The sequence below is a fragment of the Salmo trutta genome, unplaced genomic scaffold (assembly GCF_901001165.1).
Source record: "Salmo trutta unplaced genomic scaffold, fSalTru1.1, whole genome shotgun sequence".
Taxonomy (NCBI): domain Eukaryota; kingdom Metazoa; phylum Chordata; class Actinopteri; order Salmoniformes; family Salmonidae; genus Salmo; species Salmo trutta.
Window position 1 is genome coordinate 1,288,246 of NW_021823456.1, and position 5,614 is coordinate 1,293,859.

At 48.2% G+C, this 5,614-nt stretch overlaps 1 protein-coding gene across 1 annotated transcript in view; it reads left to right on the top strand.

Moving 5' to 3' along the window:
- Nucleotides 1-530: 530 nt before the first annotated feature.
- LOC115191040 (LIM domain only protein 3) overlaps nt 531-5,614 on the top strand; it is a 16,120-nt gene continuing 11,036 nt past the window's right edge. Inside the window, exon 1 of the mRNA XM_029749045.1 lies at nt 531-610. The gene's annotated coding sequence lies outside the window, so the exon portion shown is untranslated. The remainder of the gene's footprint in view (nt 611-5,614) is intronic.

Below are 5,614 nucleotides of genomic sequence, written 5' to 3' on the forward strand. Positions count from 1 at the left end.
CACCCCTTCCCTCTCCTCTCTGTCCTCCTCTCTGTCCTCCTCTCTGGACTCCAAGCTCCACCCCTTCCCCCTCCTCTCTGTCCTCCTCTCTGGACTCCTCTCTGGACTCCAAGCTCCACCCCTTCCCCCTCCTCTCTGTCCTCCTCTCTGGACTCCTCTCTGGACTCCAAGCTCCACCCCTTCCCCCTCCTCTCTGTCCTCCTCTCTGGACTCCAAGCTCCACCCCTTCCCCCTCCTCTCTGTCCTCCTCTCTGGACTCCAAGCTCCACCCCTTCCCCCTCCTCTCTGTCCTCCTCTCTGTCCTCCTCTCTGTCCTCATTTCCTTTTCCAGTTTCTAAAAGTTGCCATCAGAGGAATAATTAAAGATAAAAAACAAAAAGATCCTCCCCTGACAGACATTATCAACCTTTAATCAAAATTACAAACTTAGAGGTTTTTTTTTCTCCCTTTCTCCTCCCTTCTCTCCATCTGTGCCTCTCTCTCTCTCTCTCTCTCTCTCTATCCCTCGTTCTTTCCCAGGATATTTCAGCAGAAAGAGAGAGAGGAAAATATAAGAGAGAGCTCTGTCAATGGGAGTGAGTTAACTATTAAGCCTGGCTTCACTACAAAGGTTAGTACATCTAACTGTCAATACTGTCAGAGGACTCTGAGTCTAGTGAGTGGATGGGAGGATGAGGAGAGGAGGGAGGAGAAGAGGGAGGAGGTGGTGGAGTCAGGGGTGTGGAGGGAAGGTAGGAGGGCTTCGCTTTGAGAGAAAGAGATACTTTGATATTTGGGAGAATGTTAGAAGGGTGAATGTGGAGAAGCGAAACAGGGAGATCGGGGATCTAATTACCGGCGCCATAATTGGGGGCTGGGGAATAGGTTACCATCCTCTCAACCCGCTCTGCAGATCAATTATGTTAAGAGAACATCTGTAAGTAGAGCTTAATGAGGTCTATTACAGCAACATGTGATGCCTGGCTGCAGCCTTCCCTGACGGTGCTGCCTGTCAGCTTCTTGGATGAGGAGAGGAGGGAGCAGCGCTGTGAGGACTGCGTTGCTAACTAGGGACCAGCGAGAGGCGGGAAGAGAGGAGGCACGAGCTGCTTAAATAAGAGCTGGTGGACACGCGCGCCGGATCACGTCACTTGTTTTTCTAACTGCCAGGGAAGGAAGGGAAGGAAGAGAGAGGGAAGAAACTACCAGGGAAGGAAGGAAAGGAAAAGAGAGGGAAGAAACTACCAGGGAAGGAAAGGAAGAGAGAGGGAAGAAACTACCAGGGAAGGAAAGGAAGAGAGAGGGAAGAAACTACCAGGGAAGGAAAGGAAAGGAAGAGAGAGGGAAGAAACTACCAGGGAAGGAAAGGAAGAGAGAGGGAAGAAACTACCAGGGAAGGAAAGGAAGAGAGAGGGAAGAAACTACCAGGGAAGGAAAGGAAAGGAAAAGAGAGGGAAGAAACTACCAGGGAAGGAAGGAAAGGAAGAGAGAGGGAAGAAACTACCAGGGAAGGAAAGGAAAGGAAGAGAGAGGGAAGAAACTACCAGGGAAGGAAGGAAAGGAAAAGAGAGGGAAGATACTACCAGGGAAGGAAGGAAAGGAAGAGAGAGGGAAGAAACTACCAGGGAAGGAAGGAAAGGAAAGAGAGGGAAGAAAGAAGAACTACCAGGGAAGGAAGGAAAGGAGAGAGAGGGAAGAAACTACCAGGGAAGGAAGGAAAGGAAAAGAGAGGGAAGAAAACTACCAGGAAGGAAGGAAAGGAAGAGAGAGGGAAGAAAACTACCAGGGAAGGAAGGAAAGGGAAAAGAGGAGGGAAAGAAACTACCAGGGAAGGAAAGGAAGAGAGAGGGAAGAAACTACCAGGGAAGGAAAGGAAGACAGAGGGAAGAAACTACCAGGGAAGGAAAGGAAGAGAGAGGGAAGAAACTACCAGGGAAGGAAAGGAAAGAGAGGGAAGAAACTACCAGGAAGGAAAGGAAAAGAGAGGGAAGAAACTACCAGGGAAGGAAAGGAAGACAGAGGGAAGAAACTACCAGGGAAGGAAAGGAAGAGAGAGGGAAGAAACTACCAGGGAAGGAAAGGAAGACAGAGGGAAGAAACTACCAGGGAAGGAAAGGAAAGAGAGGGAAGAAACTACCAGGGAAGGAAAGGAAGAGAGAGGGAAGAAACTACCAGGGAAGGAAGGAAAGGAAAAGAGAGGGAAGAAACTACCAGGGAAGGAAAGGAAGAGAGAGGGAAGAAACTACCAGGGAAGGAAGGAAAGGAAAAGAGAGGGAAGAAACTACCAGGGAAGGAAAGGAAAGGAAGAGAGAGGGAAGAAACTACCAGGGAAGGAAAGGAAAAGAGAGGGAAGAAACTACCAGGGAAGGAAAGGAAAGGAAAAGAGAGGGAAAAAACTACCAGGGAAGGAAGGAAAGGAAAAGAGAGGGAAGAAACTACCAGGGAAGGAAAGGAAAAGAGAGGGAAGAAACTACCAGGGAAGGAAAGGAAAGGAAGAGAGAGGGAAGAAACTACCAGGGAAGGAAGGAAAAGAGAGGGAAGAAACTACCAGGGAAGGAAGGAAAGGAAAAGAGAGGGAAGAAACTACCAGGGAAGGAAAGGAAGAGAGAGGGAAGAAACTACCAGGGAAGGAAGGAAAGGAAAAGAGAGGGAAGAAACTACCAGGGAAGGAAAGGAAAGGAAGAGAGAGGGAAGAAACTACCAGGGAAGGAAAGGAAAAGAGAGGGAAGAAACTACCAGGGAAGGAAAGGAAAGGAGAAGGGAGAAGAAGAAACTACCAGGGAAGGAAAGGAAAGAGAGGGAAGAAACTACCAGGGAAGGAAAGGAAAAGAGAGGGAAGAAACTACCAGGGAAGGAAAGGAAGGAAGAGAGAGGAAGAAACTACCAGGGAAGGAAAGGAAAGAGAGGGAAGAAACTACCAGGGAAGGAAAAAGGAAGGAGAGAGGGAAGAAACTACCAGGGAAGGAAGGAAGGAAAGAGAGGGAAGAAACTACCAGGGAAGGAAGGAAAGAGAGGGGAAGAAACTACCAGGGATGGAAAGGAAAGGAGAGAGAGGGAAGAAACTACAGGAAGGAAGGAAAGAAAAGAGAGGGAAGAAACTACCAGGGAAGGAAGGAAAGGAAGAGAGAGGGAAGAAACTACCAGGGAAGGAAAGGAAAGGAAAAGAGAGGGAAGAAAACTACCAGGGAGGAAAAAGGAAAAGAGAGAGGGAAGAAAATACCAGGGAAGGAAAGGAAAGGAAGAGAGAGGGAAGACACTAACCAGGGAAGGAAAGGAAAAGGAAGAGAGAGGAAGAAACTACCAGGGAAGGAAGGAAGAAAGACGAGGAAGAAACTACCAGGGAAGGAAAGGAAGGAAAAGAGAGGGAAGAAACCTCCAGGGAAGGAAAGGAAAGGAAGAGAGGGAAGAAACTACCAGGGAAGGAAAGGAAAAGAGAGGGAAGAAACTACCAGGGAAGGAAAGGAAGAGAGAGGGAAGAAACTACCAGGGAAGGAAAGGAAAGGAAGAGAGAGGGAAGAAACTACCAGGGAAGGAAAGGAAAAGCGCGGGAGAAAACTACCAGGGAAGGAAAGGAAAGGAAGAGAGAGAGGGAAGAAACATACCCGGGAAGGAAGGAAAGGAAAAGAGAGGGAAGAAAGAAACTACCAGGGAAGGAAGGAAAAGAGGTAGGGAAGAAACTACCAGGGAAGGAAAGGAAAGAGAGAGGGAAGAAACTACCAGGGAAGGAAAGGAAAGAGAGGGAAGAAACTACCAGTAGAAGGAAGTCAAGGAAAGAGAAGGGAAGAGAGGAAGAAACTACCAGGGAAGGAAGGAAAGGAAGAGAGAGGGAAGAAACTACCAGGGAAGGAAGGAAAGGAAGAGAGAGGGAAGAAACTACCAGGGAAGGAAAGGAAAGGAAAAGAGAAGGAAGAAACTACCAGGGAAGGAAGGAAAGGAAGAGAGAAGGAAGAAACTACCAGGGAAGGAAAGGAAAAGAGAGGGAAGAAACTACCAGGGAAGGAAGGAAAGGAAGAGAGAGGGAAGAAAACTACTCAGGGAAGGAAAGGAAAGAGAGGGGAAGAACTACCAGGGAAGGAAAGGAAAAGAGAGGGAAGAAACTACCAGGGAAGGAAGGAAAGGAAGAGAGAGGGAAGAAACTACCAGGGAAGGAAGGAAAGGAAGAGAGAGGGAAGAAACTACCAGGGAAGGAAGGAAAGGAAGAGAGAGGGAAGAAACTACCAGGGAAGGAAGGAAGGAAAAGAGAGGGGAAGAAACTACCAGGGAAGGAAGGAAAGGAAAAGAGAGGGAAGAAACTACCAGGGAAGGAAGGAAAGGAAAAGAGAGGGAAGAAACTACCAGGGAAGGAAGGAAAGGAAAAGAGAGGGAAGAAACTACCAGGGGAGGAAGGAAAGGAAGAGAGAGGGAAGAAACTACCAGGGAAGGAAAGGAAAGGAATAGAGAGGGAAGAAACTACCAGGGAAGGAAGGAAAGGAAGAGAGAGGGAAGAAACTACCAGGGAAGGAAGGAAAGGAAGAGAGAGGGAAGAAACTACCAGGGAAGGAAAGGAAAGGAAAAGAGAGGGAAGAAACTACCAGGGAAGGAAGGAAAGGAAGAGAGAGGGAAGAAACTACCAGGGAAGGAAGGAAAGGAAGAGAGAGGGAAGAAACTACCAGGGAAGGAAAGGAAAGGAAAAGAGAAGGAAGAAACTACCAGGGAAGGAAGGAAAGGAAGAGAGAGGGAAGAAAACTACCAGGGAAGGAAAGGAAAAGAGAGGGAAGAAACTACCAGGGAAGGAAGGAAAGGAAGAGAGAGGAGAGGAAGAACACTACCCAGGGACGGAAGGAAGGAAGAGAGAGGGAAGAAACTACCAGGGGAAGGAAAGGAAAAAGAGTAGGGAAGAAACTACCCGGGAAGCGAAGGAAGGCAATGAGAGAGAGGGACGAGAACTACAGGGAAGGAAGGAAAGGAAGAGAGAGGGAAGCAACTTACCAGGGAAGGAAAGGAAAAGAGGGGAAGAACACTAACCAGGGACGGAAGGCAAGGAAGAGAGAGGGAAGAAAACTACCAGGAAGGACGGAAAGGAAAAGAGAGGAAGAACCTACCAGGGAGGAGGAAGGAAAGAGAAGGAGGAGGGAGAAGAAACTACCAGAGTAAGGAAGGAAAGGAAAAGAGCGGGGACGAACAGGAGAGACAGAGGGAAGAAACTACCAGGGAAGGAAAGGAAGAGAGAGGGAAGAAACTACCAGGGAAGGAAAGGAAAGAGAGGGAAGAAACTACCAGGAAAGGAAAGGAAAAGAGAGGGAAGAAACTACCAGGGAAGGAAAGGAAGACAGAGGGAAGAAACTACCAGGGAAGGAAAGGAAGAGAGAGGGAAGAAACTACCAGGGAAGGAAAGGAAGACAGAGGGAAGAAACTACCAGGGAAGGAAAGGAAGAGAGGGAAGAAACTACCAGGGAAGGAAAGGAAGAGAGAGGGAAGAAACTACCAGGGAAGGAAGGAAAGGAAAAGAGAGGGAAGAAACTACCAGGGAAGGAAAGGAAGAGAGAGGGAAGAAACTACCAGGGAAGGAAGGAAAGGAAAAGAGAGGGAAGAAACTACCAGGGAAGGAAAGGAAAGGAAGAGAGAGGGAAGAAACTACCAGGGAAGGAAAGGAAAA